This window comes from Taudactylus pleione, unplaced genomic scaffold, assembly GCF_031769625.1.
Source record: "Taudactylus pleione unplaced genomic scaffold, aTauple2 ptg000033l, whole genome shotgun sequence".
Classification (NCBI taxonomy): domain Eukaryota; kingdom Metazoa; phylum Chordata; class Amphibia; order Anura; family Myobatrachidae; genus Taudactylus; species Taudactylus pleione.
The window spans coordinates 4,928,954-4,946,103 of NW_028284435.1; the positions used below are offsets into that span (position 1 = coordinate 4,928,954).

A 17,150-nucleotide genomic window follows, 5' to 3' on the forward strand; every position below is an offset into this window, starting at 1 on the left:
CCTGGACTTTTGTCCAGGAATGATGATGTTTGTCCGTGAAAGATGACGTTTTGCCTCTTTCTGAGATTCTGAGACTAGAATTTTGGCAGGAAAAATCCGAACTTGGCAGGAAAATCTGAACTAATCCGAACCCGCTCATCTCTAGTTATAAGGCACAATAATCCCTATGGCTACATGCATTTTCTGTAAAGTATCAGTGTGTTTTCATCAACACGCAAATCTTACTAACTGTTTTGGGCCTTGTGTACATTTGGATGTAAGGCAAATTTATGACACGCCTCTCAGATGTAGCAGTACACGCCCACTTTACCACCGCACTTATAGGTGCTGCTTTCACAATCTCCCTGAAACACTTTTTCAAAAGTAGGCAACTATGGCCTAAAGGAGAACTATGTAGAAGAAGAATACAGGTTAGAGTATATACTACAAAAGAGCAAAGCCCAATGAGAAATGTAAAAAATAAAACTAAAGTATAATGACTACAGGAATGTATAAATTCTAGAGTGACTGACATCAAAGATAAAAACATGATGTACCATAGTGTAGCCTGCACATGTAATGCATTCTGCCATTTATGGTGACAATGTCCATCAGGCTATATCAGGTTTAACTCTCCCCTGGGGATCCTGGCATGATTCATCCTCTATAATATGTACATATGCTAAGTATACTTATCTCTAATAATCACACATATACAGAATCTTATAGACTTGTTCCTGCTGTTCACACGTCACATTCATCTTTCCACATCAGTAGGAGTAGCTTTATCGCTCCCTGGTCCTGGTGGTAGCATAAAGTGTTTTTACATCTTTCTTATACGCAATTTTCCAGTGTTGATTATTTAATGAAAATATGAATTTGTACTATGGAGCCCCCCCTGTCTTTCTATGTTTGGATTGTTTTTCGACCAAAGAAGGAACTGGTTTTGCAAGGGAAAGTCACAGAAAGTCAGAAAAATAAATCTCTGTATTTAAACTATACAAATCAGTTGTAGTCATTTGTTTTATATAAATCATTTACTTGAATATTAAATAAGGCACTTTATCTATTCTCAGTATATCTATGAGATCTGAACACTCTTTTTAAAAAATGTTTAGGTTAAAGCATAGAATAGAGAATGTATTATATATTTTTAATAACCTTGCTAGTAAAATGACAGTGTACTTGCGTTGGTACAGTAAACCTGAGATTTTATAGTCTGGCTATAATAAATGATGTAGATCACTGTCTTTTCCCTCACATAGGCTGCAGTTTTCCTTGGGTATAAAATACAGGCTTAAGGCTCCTTGGTGTCCTACAGCAATGATGTAAGATATTAGTCTGTAGAAGCGTGCTTAAGGGAAGTGTAAAAGGTTTATGTGCAAACATCCAGCTGCTTTGTAGTCTTGCTCTGAGATAGAGCTACATTTCACCTTTTATGACGCTTGGGGAAGAAGTTGAACAATCTGTTCATCACATGTACTGCTTGCAAAGCTTTAAATAGTTTAGAACCCAAACTCTTTCTACTAAACCCTACTCCTACTGACATACAATGTAACAGAAAACACACCTAATATCACGGGCGGACTGTCCATCTGCCAATTATAACAAATGTTAGAAGGGCATGTGACCTGAAGGGCTGGTCCAGCCATTTGGAGGCCTAGCTGAGCAACTCTCCTCCCAGCGCTCTGCTCAGCTGGCGTGCTAGACAGGGCACAACATGTGGACATGCCCCTTTTTACATGCACACACGCCTACTACATGCACACAGAAAAAATGCTGTTGACATTTTTATCCCCAGTCCATCCCTGCCTAATATGCAGTATTATTTTAAAAATGATGCACTCGTTTAGTCAGATAGCTATAACACCCCAAATTCTAACCAGTTCCCTTATACAGTTAGTAAAACCATTTACAGATTAGTTCCCATATCCTTGCATATATTTGTAATTCCATTCATACAGCTGTTGTCCTCTGTAATCAGCCATTTATGGCTAACACAAGTTGAATGTATTGCTATTTACTGACTTGAAGTCACTTGGGTTTCGGGAAATTGCCGCTTTATGCCATATCTTTTCAAAAAACTCCTGAAACTCATTATTATTATTATTATCATTTATTTATATGGCACCACAAGTTTTCCGCAGCGCCTTACAAAGTACATAAACAAATAGGTTGACCAGTGAGTTACAGTACAATTATAATTTATTATATATATTTATATATATTTTGATTGGGTGGCCACTCAAAAGACGGCATGCCCTTAAGAAGCGTCCCTTTTTCATCAGTGTAGTGTACCACACACCAAAGTACCCCTTATACACATTATGCCATGCAGTAGTAGTGCCCCTTATAACACATTATGCCACACAGTAATGTCCCTTATACACATTATGCCACATACAGTAATGCACCTTATAACACATTATGGCAAACAGTAATGCCCCTTATAAACATTATGCCACACAGTAATGTGCTTTACAAATGATGCCACACAGTAATGCCCTTTATAAGTGATGCCACACAGTAGTGCCCTCTAGAAAATGTGTAGTACAAATTATGCCACCCATTATTATTTCCCCTTACACATTATGCCACATAGTAGTGCCCCTTATAACATTATGGCCACAGTGAAGACCCTCCAGGCAGTAGTGTGGATGTATCAGCCATCAGCTCAGCTATTGGAAACAAGCTTGTGATAGAATGGAAAAAGCACTTATTGAATTGGGGACACTGATGGTTGCCAACTATCGATTTCCAATGGGCATCCATAAGATAGATATAGCAACCAATAGTAAAAGTCATGACAACAAAATATTTAGCAAGAGTCAGATGTCTGGAACCAGCAATTATACAGCATTGGGTCGTAATTGAAACTGATAGAGAGCTAGGCAAGGTTCAATAATCAGTGTGATAAGACAAAGGGAAAGTTAGGAAGTGAAGTGAGTGACATCAAAATAGTAAGTGAACAAGGCAAACATGGGTAAACAATAGGGCAGCATAACAGCTTACTGTAGCTATCATCAGTGCTCTGTTTTTAATAGACTTGATAATATTAAAATTTTATCCGCCATCTGAGAATTCTGCCTTTGTATGTTTGTTCTGGACTGTGTCTACTGCTAGGTTTGGCATGAATAACTGTGGGATTTATTTCTCCATAGCCAACAATCCCAAAGAGATCATTTGCTTCCAGCAGCAAATAAAAATATTCTCCATTTCCTCTTCAGCAGCAGAATCTTTGCTTCTTTGCTTGGAATGAGGAGTTTACTCACAACAGTGAGAGGATATCTTCAAACTCTCAATTTCAATCACGGCAAAGTCTAGTAATATAATCTATTGATCACTCAGAATCTAGGGTAAAATTACAAGGGCAAGTCACAAAAGATAATAATTACTTAATAAGGTGTAGCCATGTGTATGTGCAGGCTGATATTTGTAGCTACTCGATTTGTAAAATGTTTTGTCAGATTTTGAAGTATATTGTACACTACTTTAAATACTATTAAATAATTTTTAAAACCTTTTTTTGGGCAGAACCAGTCCTAAAGGTTATCTGATTTACCTAGTTGAAAACTATTGATACATACATACATACATGGTGGCAACTGTGGTGGTTCTTGCCTGCACTTAATGGCTACCACTCCATATGATATTAGCACCAGTAGCAATGAAGCCCCCAGCATAAGAAATGGCAGCTCTTGTCACAGCTAAGCACAGCAGCATCCAGCCATTGCTAATGTATCTACCAGTGTTGCAGGATTGGTGACTTGTGCTCCATACATGCAGCTATGACCAGCTCCCCAACTCCGAGCAGTAGGATATAAGCGAGAAGGAGAGCAAATTGTGTGCGGAGGGGAGCATGGCCTTTTCCACTCCACAAATCACTGTGCACAACCTCAGAGTCTTGTTCTATACCTGTAACAGGACACATTATGTGCCTCAATCTTGAACTTTGGATAATCAATGTAATAACAAAAAGTTTCACATCTAAGTGCTATACTGTATGTAATACAGACAGTTCCAATGTCCCCTAATTCACATTAATAATTTAAGCCTCAAATGGGGCCTAGTAGTGTTTTAGTAGAAAAACAATGTCTTTTATAGAAAGAGGCGATTCTAAAGTGGTAGTTGGCTGGACTTTTATGTGACGTATACAACTGTGAACATTGCAACTTTCCCCCCCTCTACACATCTAGTTTAAAAAAGCCTCTGTCGAGAGCAAATGTAAATATGCACCTTGAAATTCACAGCATGGTCATTCCAGGTGTATTGGTGGAAAACAGAGATGTCTTGGGGTAGTCTTTGAGTGCATTTCAGAAATAACCTCCTCAGGGAGCATCCACAGTGTTTTTATATAGCGAAATCCAGGAAAATAAGTTTCCAAGAGTCTGCAAATGAATTTTATAAGACTTTTGTTGATGTGTGGCACATGCTTCTTTCTGTTTCATCATGCACTGTGATTGGTCTGATTAGCCATTGCTGGTTAATTAGTTGTGGCCTACTGTGACCTCTTTAAAAAAAATTTCGCCATCTGCCAATTTTTGAAATTCAGCAGATCAGCCGGATTGATTCTTCCATATGTAATAATCACTCCTCAAATCCTTTGTTCACACAGTGAGACAGATATAAACTAGGGGTGTGCACCGGCCACTTTTCGTGTTTTGTGTTTTGGTTTTGGATCTGGATCTTTCTTCGTGTTTTGGATCTGGATTGGTTTTGCCAAAACCACCCTTCCGTGTTTTGGGTTCTGGGTTTTGTGTTTTGGATCTGTATTTTTTTTAAAAAAAGCATAAAAACAGCTAAAATCACAGAATTTGTTGGTTTCTCTGCTCCTATGCTATTATTAACCTCAATAACCTTAATTTCCACTCATTTCCAGTCTATTCTGAACACCTCACACCTCACAATAGTGTTTTTATGTCCAAAAGGTTGCACCGAGGTAGCTGGATGACTATGCTAAGCGACACGAGTGGGCGGCACAAACACGTGACCCATCTAGGAGTGACACTGCAGTGGCAGACAGGATGGCAGTTCGAAAAACTAGGCCCCAAACTGTACATAATGCAAAGAAAAAAAAGAAGTGCAAGATGGAATTGTCCTTGGGCCCTCCCACCCACCCTTATGTTGTATAAACAGGACATGCACACTTTAACAAATCAATCATTTCAGCGCCAGGGTCTGCCACACAACTGTGGCTGAAATGATTGGTTCGTTTGGGCCCCCACAAAACAAGCTGGCAATTAATGTGTCCCTGCACAAACTGGCTCTACGGAGGCAAGATGTCATCCTCATCCTCCTCATCCACCGATTCCTCACCCTCTTCAGTGTGTACATCCTCATCCTCACAAAGTATTAACTCGTCCCCACTTGAATCCACCACCACAGGTCCCTCTGTACCTTCTGGAGGCTGGTCTCCCTGGAAGAGCTGATAATTCATTTTGATGAACATCATCTTCTCCACATTCTGTGGAAGCAACCTCCTACGCCTTTCGCTGACAAGGTTCCCGGCTGCACTAAACACTCTTTCGGAGTACACACTGGAGGGGGGGCAACTCAGGTAAAATAGAGCCAGCTTGTACAGGGGCCTCCAAATTGCCTCTTTTTCCTGCCAGTACAGGTATGGACTGTCTGACATGCCTACTTGGATGCTGTCACCGATGTAATCCTCCACCATTCTGTCAATGGTGACAGTATCATATGCAGTGACAGTAGACATGTCAGAAATTGTTGCCAGGTCCTTCAGTCCGGACCAGATGTCCAAACTTGGTCCTGCCTGCCCTGCATCACCGCCAGCGGGTTGCTTAGGATACCTAAGTTTTTTCCTGGCAGCCCCAGTTGCGGGAGAAAATGAAGAAGGAGCCGTTGACGTGTCACGTTCCGCTTCAGCTGACAGTGTGTTCACCAGCAGGTCTTTGCACCTCTGCAGGCTTGTGTCGGCCGGAAAGAGAGACACCACATAGGCTTTAAACCTAGGATCAAGCACGGTGGCCAAAATGTAGTGGTCTGATTTCAACAGATTGACCACCCTGGAATCCTGGCAAAGCGAATGAAGGGCTTCATCCACAAGTCCCACATGCCGAGCGGAATCGCTCCGTCTTAGCTCCTCCTTCACTTTCTCCAGCTGCTTCTGCAAAAGCCTGATGAGGGGAATGACCTGACTCAAGCTGGCTGTGTCTGAACTGACTTCACGTGTGGCAAGTTCGAAGGGCTGGAGAACCTTGCACAACACTGAAATCATTCTCCACTGCGCTTGAGTCAGGTGCATACCCCCTCCTTTGCCTATGTCATAGGTGGATGTATAGGCTTGTATGGCCTTTTGCTGCTCCTCCATCCTCTGAAGCATATAGAGGGTTGAGTTCCACCGCGTCACAACCTCTTGCTTCAGGTGATGGCGGGGCAGGTTCAAGAGTGTTTGCTGGCGCTCCAGTCTTCGGCACGCAGTCGCTGAATGGCGAAAGTGGCCAGAAATTTTTCGGGCCACCCAAAGCGTCTCCTGCACGCCCCTGTCGCTTTTCAGAAAATTCTGCACCACCAAGTTTATTGTGTGAGCAAAACATGGGACGTGCTGGAATTTGCCCAGATGTAATGCCCGCACAATATTGGTGGCGTTGTCAGATATCACAAATCCCCAGGAGAGTCTAAGTGGGGTAAGCCACTGGGCGATGATTTCCCTCAGTTTCTCTAAGAGGTTGTCGGCGGTGTGCCTCTTACTGAAACCGGTGATACACAGCGTAGCCTGCCTTGTAACGAGCTGGCGTTTCTGAGATGCTGCTACTGGTGACGCTGCTGCTGTTGCTGCGTAAGGTGATACATCTACCCAGTGGGCTGTCACAGTCATATAGTCCTTAGTCTGCCCTGTTTCACTTGTCCACATGTCCGTGGTTAAGTGGACATTGTGTACAACGGCATTTTTCAGGACACTGAGGACACTTTTTCTGACGTTTCTGTACAGTCTCGGTATCGCCTGCCTAGTGAAGTGGAATCTAGACGGGATTTGGAACCGGGGACACACTACCTCCATCAATTGTCTAAATCCCACTGCACTAATGGCGGATACCGGACGCACGTCTAATACCAACATAGCAGTCAAGGCCTCAGTTATACGTTTTGCTTCAGGATGACTGCTGTCGTACTTCATCCTCCTGGCTAAGGACTGTTGGAGGGTCAATTGTTTAGTAAAAGTAGTGGTGTTCCTACTTCCTCTCTGGGATGATGAACGACTCCCAGCAGCAGCAACAGCAGCAGCGGCAGCAGTAGGCGTAGCAATGCAGGATCCTCCAGAGGAATCCCGGATAGGAGAGTCAGTCATGCCAGTGACATGGCCTGCAGGACTACTTCTGATCCTGACTAAGGAGGAAATTGACGAGGAGGGAGTTGACGGTGTGGTTTGCAGGTGCTTGGGAACAGGACAACGGGATTTAGGTGTCCCTGGACTGCTTACGGTCTTAGCCAAAGTTTCTGAACTTGACAGTAACTTTTTATGAACGCGCTGCAGGTGCCGTATAAGGGAGGATGTTCCTAGGTGGTTGACGTCCCTACCCCTACTTATTTCACCTTTACATATGGTACATATGGCAAGACAGTTGTTGTCCGGATTTGGATAGAAATATTGCCAGACCAAAGAGGTGGAATGTTTGGTCTTCTGCCCAGGCATGACCGTGATGGGCTTTTTCATCCCACGGACAACAACTGTCTCCCCCGGAGCCTGATTTAAACAAACCACTTCACCATCAGAATCCTCCTCGCCATACCTCCTCAGCGCCAGCTACACCAGTATCCTCATCCTGTTGTACTTCAACAGTGACATCTTCAATTTGCATATCAGCAAGTGGACTGTGGGTGCTCCTTTCAGCACTTGCAGGGGGCGTGCAAATGGTGGAAAGAGCCACCTCTTCCCGTCCAGTGCTGGGAAGGTCAGGCATCGCAACCACCACCACACTTGGACTCTCCTTGGGGATTTGTGATATCTTCTTAGAAAGCACAGTTCTTCGCTGTGCTTTTGCCAGCTTAACTCTTTTGATTTTTTTAGTGGGAGGAGGGCTTCCATCGTCATGTGAAGCTGAACCACTAGTCATGAACATACTAGGGATCGACCTTAGCCGTTCCTTGCCACTCCGTGTCGTAAATGGCATATTGGCAAGTTTACGTTTCTCTTCAGCTGATTTAAATGTCTTTTTCAAGGTCATTTTCCTGAACTTTGCCATTTGGGATTGTATGTGCCCTCTACTATGACATTGGGCATCGGCCTTGGCAGACGACGTTGATGGCATGTTATCGTCTATGTCATGACTAGTGGCAGCAGCTTCAGCACTAGGAGGAAGTGGTTCTTGATCTTTCTCTATTTTATTTTTATCGGAGAAAGTTTGGTCCTCCATTTATGTTATTTCGATTTGATATATACGTGCGGCTAAACACAGAAAATATTTTTTTTTTGGTTTGGACTGGAGTGTACTTTGGGGGTTACAGCACCCTTTAACGGTCAAGCCAGCCGGCCCTTTACTTATGACACAGGCGCACGCTTGGCACTACTTTGTTGATGCACGTGCGGCTACTGCGCACACAATTCACAAACACAGAAAATATTTTTTTTTTTGGTTTGGACTGGAGTGTACTTTCGGGGGTTACAGCACCCTTTAACGGTCAAGCCAGCCGGCCCTTTACTTATGACACAGGCGCACGCTTGGCACTACTTTGTTGATGCACGTGCGGCTACTGCGCACACAATTCACAAACACAGAAAATAATTTTTTTTTTGGTTTGGACTGGAGTGTTCTTTCGGGGGATACAGCACCCTTAACGGTCAAGCCAGCCAGCCCTTTACTTATGACACAGGCGCACGCTTGGCACTACTTTGTTGATGCACGTGCGGCTACTGCGCACACAATTCACAAACACAGAAAATAATTTTTTTTTTGGTTTGGACTGGAGTGTACTTTCGGGGGTTACAGCACCCTTAACGGTCAAGCCAGCTGGCCCTTTACTTATGATACAGGCGCACGCTTGGCACTACTTTGTTGATGCACGTGCGGCTACTGCGCACACAATTCACAAACACAGAAAATAATTTTTTTTTTGGTTTGGACTGGAGTGTACTTTCGGGGGGTTACAGCACCCTTAACTGTCAAGCCAGCCGGCCCTTTACTTATGACACAGGCGCACGCTTGGCACTACTTTGTTGATGCACATGCGGCTACTGCGCACACAATTCACAAACACAGAAAATAATTTTTTTTTTGGTTTGGACTGGAGTGTACTTTCGGGGGTTACAGCACCCTTAACGGTCAAGCCAGCCGGCCCTTTACTTATGACACAGGCGCACGCTTGGCACTACTTTGTTGATGCACGTGCGGCTACTGCGCACACAATTCACAAACACAGAAAATAATTTTTTTTTTGGTTTGGACTGGAGTGTACTCTCGGGGGTTACAGCACCCTTTAACGGTCAAGCCAGCCGACCCTTTACTTATGACACAGGCGCACGCTTGGCACTGCTTTGTTGATGCACGTGCTGCTACTGCGCACACAATTCACAAACACAGAAAATAATTTTTTTTTTGGTTTGGACTGGAGTGTACTTTCGGGGGTTACAGCACCCTTAACGGTCAAGCCAGCCGGCCCTTTACTTATGACACAGGCGCACGCTTGGCACTACTTTGTTGATGCACGTGCGGCTACTGCGCACACAATTCACAAACACAGAAAATTATTTTTTTTTTGGTTTGGACTGGAGTGTACTTTCGGGGGTTACAGCACCCTTAACGGTCAAGCCAGCCGGCCCTTTACTTATGATACAGGCGCACGCTTGGCACTACTTTGTTGATGCACGTGCGGCTACTGCGCACACAATTCACAAACACAGAAAATAATTTTTTTTTTGGTTTGGACTGGAGTGTACTTTGGGGGTTACAGCACCCTTTAACGGTCAAGCCAGCCGGCCCTTTACTTATGACACAGGCGCACGCTTGGCACTACTTTGTTGATGCACGTGCGGCTACTGCGCACACAATTCACAAACACAGAAAATATATTATTTTTTTAGCACTTGGGGGGAGCACCCCTGATGGACAGAGCACCCCCTGGACAACACTACAGCACTCCTTTAGGACTGGGACACTGCACAGGACTTTGGAGTGGACACAGCCCCTATGGAGAACTGACTGCACAACACAGTCCAGCCAGCCCCTATGGACTTTGAAGTAGTGGACACAGCCCCTATTAACAACAGCAGCACAGCACAACACAGCCAGCCCCTATGGACTTTGAAGTAGTGGACAACAGCAGCACTACACTACACTACACAGCCCTAACTCCCACCCTCCCTCTTCACTGTCCACAGCCGAGTGAGAAAATGGCGCCGACGCGGGTACCTTATATAGGATCCAAAACCCGCGAGACTCGGAAGGCGGGATGATGACGTTTTGCCTCGATTTCAGATCCGAGTCAGGCGGGAAAAGTCGAGCCTGACTCGGATCAGACTCGGATCGGGGGGGCTCGGGGGGGTTCGGATTTCAGAAATCCGAACCCGCTCACCCCTAGTATAAACAGATCTGATCCCTATTTAAACAGCTACTTTGTGTCGTGGTTCAATTCTGATTCAGGTTTAAATAAATGTATTTCTCTCTGCAATGTACATTCTAATCCTAACAGTGGTTGAAAGAAAAATTAGAATGGATAAATCATGTCTGATGGAAGCATGAATAAGCTTAGTTATTCTTCCTTTTCAATTGATATCATCTGTAAATTGGCTTATTCTGCAGCCACTTACGTTGCTCTAACCATGACCTTTACTAAAACTAAATAAGATTGGTACTGGATACTACTCACTCAGTACTCTCCACAACTACAGTAAAAATATATACTGTATGTATAAAAAAAGACATGGGTGTAAAAACACTTCTTCTCTATCTCTCTGTGGTCTACACCAAATACTCATGTGGCAACAGAAAATGGAACCAAGTCAGTTTTGTTTTAAAAATCAATGTTAGTAGGAAAATAATATCTGGTCAACTGTGGACTTATATGTCCAAATCAACTAATCCAATGTGTGTGAGCAGCTGATACAGTAATAACCAGTGGTGTACCAGGTGGTGTAGAAAGGTGGAGAGTAGTAATAGCCAGTGGTGTACCAAGTGGTGTAGAAGGGTATAGAGCAGTAATAACAGGCGGTGTAGAAGGGTATAGAGCAGTAATAACAGGCGGTGTAGAAAGGTGGAGAGTAGTAATATCCAGTGGTGTACCAAGTGGTGTAGAAGGGTATAGAGCAGTAATAACAGGCGGTGTAGAATGGTGGAGAGTAGTAATAGCCAGTGGTGTACCAAGTGGTGTAGAAGGGTATAGAGCAGTAATAACAGGCGGTGTAGAAGGGCAGAGAATAGTAATAACAGGTGGTGTACCATGTGGTGTAGAAGGGCAGAGAACAGTAATAACAGGTGGTGTATCATGTGGTGTAGAAGGGCAGAGAACAGTAATAACAGGTGGTGTAACATGCGGTGTAGAAGGGCAGAGAATAGTAATAACAGGTGGTGTACCATGCGGTGTAGAAAGGCAGAGGATAGTAATAACAGGTGGTGTACCATGTGGTGTAGAAGGGCAGAGAACAGTAATAACAGGTGGTGTAACATGCGGTGTAGAAGGGCAGAGAATAGTAATAACAGGTGGTGTACCATGCGGTGTAGAAGGGCAGAGAATAGTAATAACAGGTGGTGTAACATGCGGTGTAGAAGGGCAGAGAACAGTAATAACAGATGGTGTACCATGCGGTGTAGAAGGGCAGAGAATAGTAATAACAGGTGGTGTACCATGCGGTGTAGAAGGGCAGAGAATAGTAGTAACAGGTGGTGTACCATGCGGTGTAGAAGGGCAGAGAATAGTAATAACAGGTGGTGTACCATGCGGTGTAGAAGGGCAGAGAATAGTAGTAACAGGTGGTGTACCAAGTGTTAATAACTGTTGGAGTACCTGGTGGTGTAGTAGGGAATAGAGCAGTAATAACAGGTGGTGTACCATGTAGAGTAGAAGGGTAGAGAATAATAGTAATAGGTGGTGTGTCAGGTGGTATAGAAGGACAGAGAATATAATAGGTAACAGGTAGAGAGTGGTATTAACAAATGGTGTACCAGGTGATATAAAAGGGTAGATAGAAGTAATAACAGTTGGTATCTGAGAATACTGTAGTAATAACAGATGCATGGTGTACCAAGTAGTGTAAAAAGGTAGAGAGTAGTAATACCAGGTGATGTGCCAAGTGTAGTGAAAGGGTAAAGAGAATAGCTCTTGTCTTCATGTTTATTAAGTAAAAGTGTACCCTACATATATGGGATAAAAAAGTGTACCCTACATATATGGGATAAAAAAGTGTACCCTACATATATGGGATACAAAAGTGTACCCTACATATATGGGATACAAAAGTGTACCCTACATATATGGGATACAAAAGTGTACCCTACATATATGAGATACAAAAGTGTACCCTACATATATGGGATACAAAAGTGTACCCTACATATATGAGATACAAAAGTGTACCCTACATATATGGGATACAAAAGTGTACCTTACATATGTCACCATTGAGCAGTATAAGATCAATATATTGCCATATTTATTTTAATTCCTATCAGTAAGGGCTGTCGTCATGATGTTTGCGCAGCCAACTACAACAAAACATGTACAGTATATCAGAAAACACGGTTGAATACTTGCATGGATTTGCCATGTAACAGTTTTGGAAGAAAGCATCTCTCAGACCACAGAGCGTCCTTGTTTTAGTCAAACAGAAAAGCATTTTAACAATAAAACATTAATTTATTTAAAAATAACTACAAGTAGCAGTTGTTTAAAAAAAAAAAAAAAAGTACAAGTATGTATAATATGGACTAACCTGGGCTAGCAGCGTACTTATACACTTCTGGAATGTGCAGTAGATGAATGAAATTTCTTAATCATCACAGAGACAATCACCTTAACAGAAACAAAAAGAAAGATATTGTGTTACTAAGGTATGATTAATATTGCAGCATATCTGGATTAGAGATACTGTATTTTATCATCCCCTTGTTGAATCTTTAGACATAAATATCATGTGAATTTGTTTCAAAGACAATTCTTCCGTTAGTAATTGGACAGTAGATTGTACAGTAGTTTCCGAAATGTTAACTGCAATGCTGTCATTAATTTATCTTGTTGTGAAAGTAGCTTTAAGCTGGATGTCTACCTATTGATCTACTGACATTTGCATGCTTTGTAAGCCGATAACACCAACATTTTTGTCTCAACACAAAGAAACCATAACTTGCAGAATATACTCAGAGGGGCAATTCAATTGTTTAGCCAGTAACTTTTTTTTTAAGGTGACCGAAGGAGCAATTCAATTGTTGCTCCGTCTGAGTGCGATAGCCGCCGGCACACCATTTCTGCTCGCACCCACAGAAAGGTAAAATTGTGCGAGAAACCCATGGTTAGGGTGGCCTACCCGCAGTTAGGGCACCCTAACCAGGATTCGTTTAACACGTCTAAACCCTGGCTAATAGGAATGAAGACGGCGATAATTAATGAGTGCTTAGAGCAATTGAATTGCAAAACTGGGCGCTCATTAATTATCGCTGCCAAAGCAACAGTTGAATCATCCCCAGAAAGTATAAAAAAGACAACAACCCTTCAGTTAAAGGAATTATTATTTTTTGTTCTATTGCAGCAATTTAGGATCTGCAGTTATGACGAATGTAATTCTGAAAATATTGTAAAAAATTTAACACTGACCTTATTGTATGTTATCGAATATCAGAGCTGGTGCTATTCAGAATCGGATCAAAACTATTTGACAAATGATGCAGACATTAAGCCAAACAGGAAAAGTCAAACAGACTCCAGAATTTGCTTCTTAACACTGTATGTTAGGAGCAATCTTTTTATATCAATTGGGGCCTCTATTGTTTCAATTTCATTTTCAAGTATCCCCCCACTGACCCCCTCAGTTGTCCAGTAATAGATTTTATTGTGCAAATGTTATGTTCGAGCCACAAATATGCATCACCATGTTTGCTAATTGTCTGTAGAAGTTTACAACACGTAGTACATCTAATCATGCTGTGAAACAACACTGACGTGAATCAGTATTGCAAAATCACAGGCTGTGCCCAAGGAGCACTTTCCTTTCATGTTGCCTTTTTTCTAGATTTGCCGGAATCTTTATATATAAATGTCAATGTGACGTCTGCTGGTGTGTGGCGTGGGTGACATCATGATGCAGGGAACGGCGTCACAGCTCCAGCGCCCAGAAGCACACGCTGACAGCCTGCATCTTTGGGGATCTTGACTTGTATATAAGGTAAAATGGTATTTGAGCATATTGTGTTCTTGAAAAAGTCCAATAAAGGACTGAAACGTTAATCACCGACACATGTTGTCTTCTATATTCATTCCATGGACTTCCAGACGGGTTTATTGAAATCGGCAACTGTACCAGGCTGGTTATGCTGATTGTTTTAAACTTACATGTACGTGATTGTGATCTATGTTTTTTTTGCTACACAGAGTTTGTTACACTCTTTACAAATGTGCACTCCTGTTTTACTCCTAGAATATATATTATAATTTATAGATAGAAAGGCAACACGAAGCTGGTGTTGCCTTTCTATGTTATTGAAATCCAGAGGGCATCGGAGCATCTTAAACTGGAGAGAAAAGTACCGGTCCGGCTACAAATTATATATATATATATATATATATATATATAGAAAGCGGCACTCCACTCTGAATAAACGAAGCTTACATCACAGCATGGCTTTATACATATTTTATACACCTACTCACCCCTGGCGATCTAAGACCTGACTATGTATAATTATTCCAGTGACCCATTGGAAAATGTCATTTATAGGGCAGCCCTTTCAGTCAATGCCTTAACAACTGAACACTCAGGGAACAACAACAAAAAAAACTTAACAGATCCTAATATGTGACAACCAGTCTGGTGGCATTCACATAGCAGATTAAAGATGCCACTGGGTAAAAGACATGAATAAAATTGATGATGCCCTATGCCGCTGTGGCGCATTGGCAGAGATCACTGTAAAATGGTCCCAGAGACATATATTGGTATATACACTCATGTGGTTTCTCTGGGCTTAATTATGAGCAGGTAAAGACAACTTTTCTTCCCAAAAATTCTGACAGTGGTTATCTTGTACTAGGAAGATGATATCCACTAAATAGAAAAAAACCTTGTGGCGCATTAACACACAAATCGATCTAATTAAGTATGGGTTAGCCAAAGAAACTCACACATTTCTAGCATGAGCAGGCTCCTGAATGTTAAATAATTTTATCCTGTGTAAACAGAAATAGGGAAGTGGCTAGTTCCAACTGGAGGGCTTGTCCTCTGTTAGACAGCAAGCATTGGAAGGAACGTCTGTCGTTCATTTTTGGTGAAATATTTATGTTGGAAGTTAAAAATGAATAAAATACCTAAAACATGTACAAGAAATCATATTTCGTAGGAGATGTTTAGAGCAGAAATTGCCAGTGTCTATTAGCAATCAGGATGTTGAGACAGTTGAGTCTTTAAAATTTTTGGGTATCCAGGTTGCGTCAAATTTGACATGGTCTTTAAACACACTGTGCCTAATTAAAAAGGCGCAACAGCGCTTGTTTTTCCTAAGACGTTTGAGGGCCTCAGGAGTTAGTAAAGTAACCATGTTAAACTTTTACAGATGCTCAATTGAGAGCATTCTGATGTTTGGTATTATTATCTGGTATGGCAACTGCACAGCGAGTGAAAGGAGTGCACTGGAACGGGTTGTTAGGACTGCCAGCAAAATCATTGGCGTGCAGTTGCCAACTATACATGATGTTTATGGGCTTAGGGTTCTAAAGAGAACCAAGAGTATCATATCGGATCCAAGCCATCCATTTCATGAATTTTTTGATAAGCTCCCGTCTTTAAAGCGGTTCAGGGTACTTCGGGCACGTACGAGTCGCTTGAGGGTTAGTTTTCTTCCATCTGCTGTGCGCATGCTGAATGCTATGAATGTATCTCTTAAGGTGCCCACACACATACCGACTTGCTCCCAATCAGCCAATGTACACGATTTCCCCTGAACTCTCCCTGAACTCTACCCAGGCAGTCGTGGTCACGATTTGGAGTTAAAAATGTCCAATCTGACTTAAGATCTATCGTGCAGCCAGTGCATTGTATCCCAGATTGGCTAATCTGCCCTACAGCACGGCAGATCTGAAGATGCGATGTACGACGAGCGGGGACGCGCATCGGCATCGTGATCAAGTGTAGAAATTCACGATTTGGCCATTTTTTACATGATCTGTCGTCACGATTCGTTGAAATCGGCCAAATTGGATGAAAAGTCGGTATGTGTGTGGGCACCTTTAGTTAATTTAACATCATTATTTTATGTAACTGTCTGTAATAACCTCTACCATGGATTGCTATTCACTGTTTTTTAGCGTGTTTTTGTGCAACGTAATTTCGTCTGTCAAACTTGTTTTGCTGATGATAACAAATAAATACAATACAATACAACACAATACATATTTAATTATTTTGTATATAAAAATAGCCTTAAAGTGGAATACCATCTTTTGGGGAGTGTCTTGTCAGTTTTACTTAGAAAAAAAACAAAGAAACCCGCTAATAAATGGCAACCTGTCACCTGTCACTCATACAGTATTAATAAATACAACTACTTGCCGACTTTAGATTCTACTGACATCTTCGGGGGGCAGGGCCGGAGTGTACATGTCATTAGGCCCCGTCCTATCACAGAAAAAGGCCGCAATTTGCGGGTCCGTGTGGAGGGGGCAGGGCTAAATGACGCAATTTGCTTTGTTTTAGCCCCGCCCCTCCCTATGGAACTGTGAATTCCCTGTAAAAATCTCCTTATCCTGCACACTTTACTAGGAAGTGGGCGGGATGCGGGATCTGCCTACACTTTTGGGGGAGCAGGGGCTATCCCCAAAAAAACGGGAGCCTCCCGCAACTTCCGTGAGTAGGCAAATACGGTATGTAGAGAGGATGTGGCTCGGTCTGTATTATCATGATTGTTTTCAAGAACAATATCTTGAAGATACTGAAGTACACTGGAGTATGTAAGTATACTTTAAGATAACTTTAATATTTTAAAAAGAAAGCCTTTTTGTACCCCCTAAAATCA

At 42.3% G+C, this 17,150-nt stretch overlaps 1 protein-coding gene across 1 annotated transcript in view; it reads right to left on the bottom strand.

Moving 5' to 3' along the window:
* TMEM150C (transmembrane protein 150C) overlaps nt 1-17,150 on the bottom strand; it is a 183,137-nt gene that overhangs the window by 50,425 nt on the left and 115,562 nt on the right. Inside the window, exon 2 of the mRNA XM_088452116.1 lies at nt 12,863-12,942. The gene's annotated coding sequence lies outside the window, so the exon portion shown is untranslated. The remainder of the gene's footprint in view (nt 1-12,862; nt 12,943-17,150) is intronic.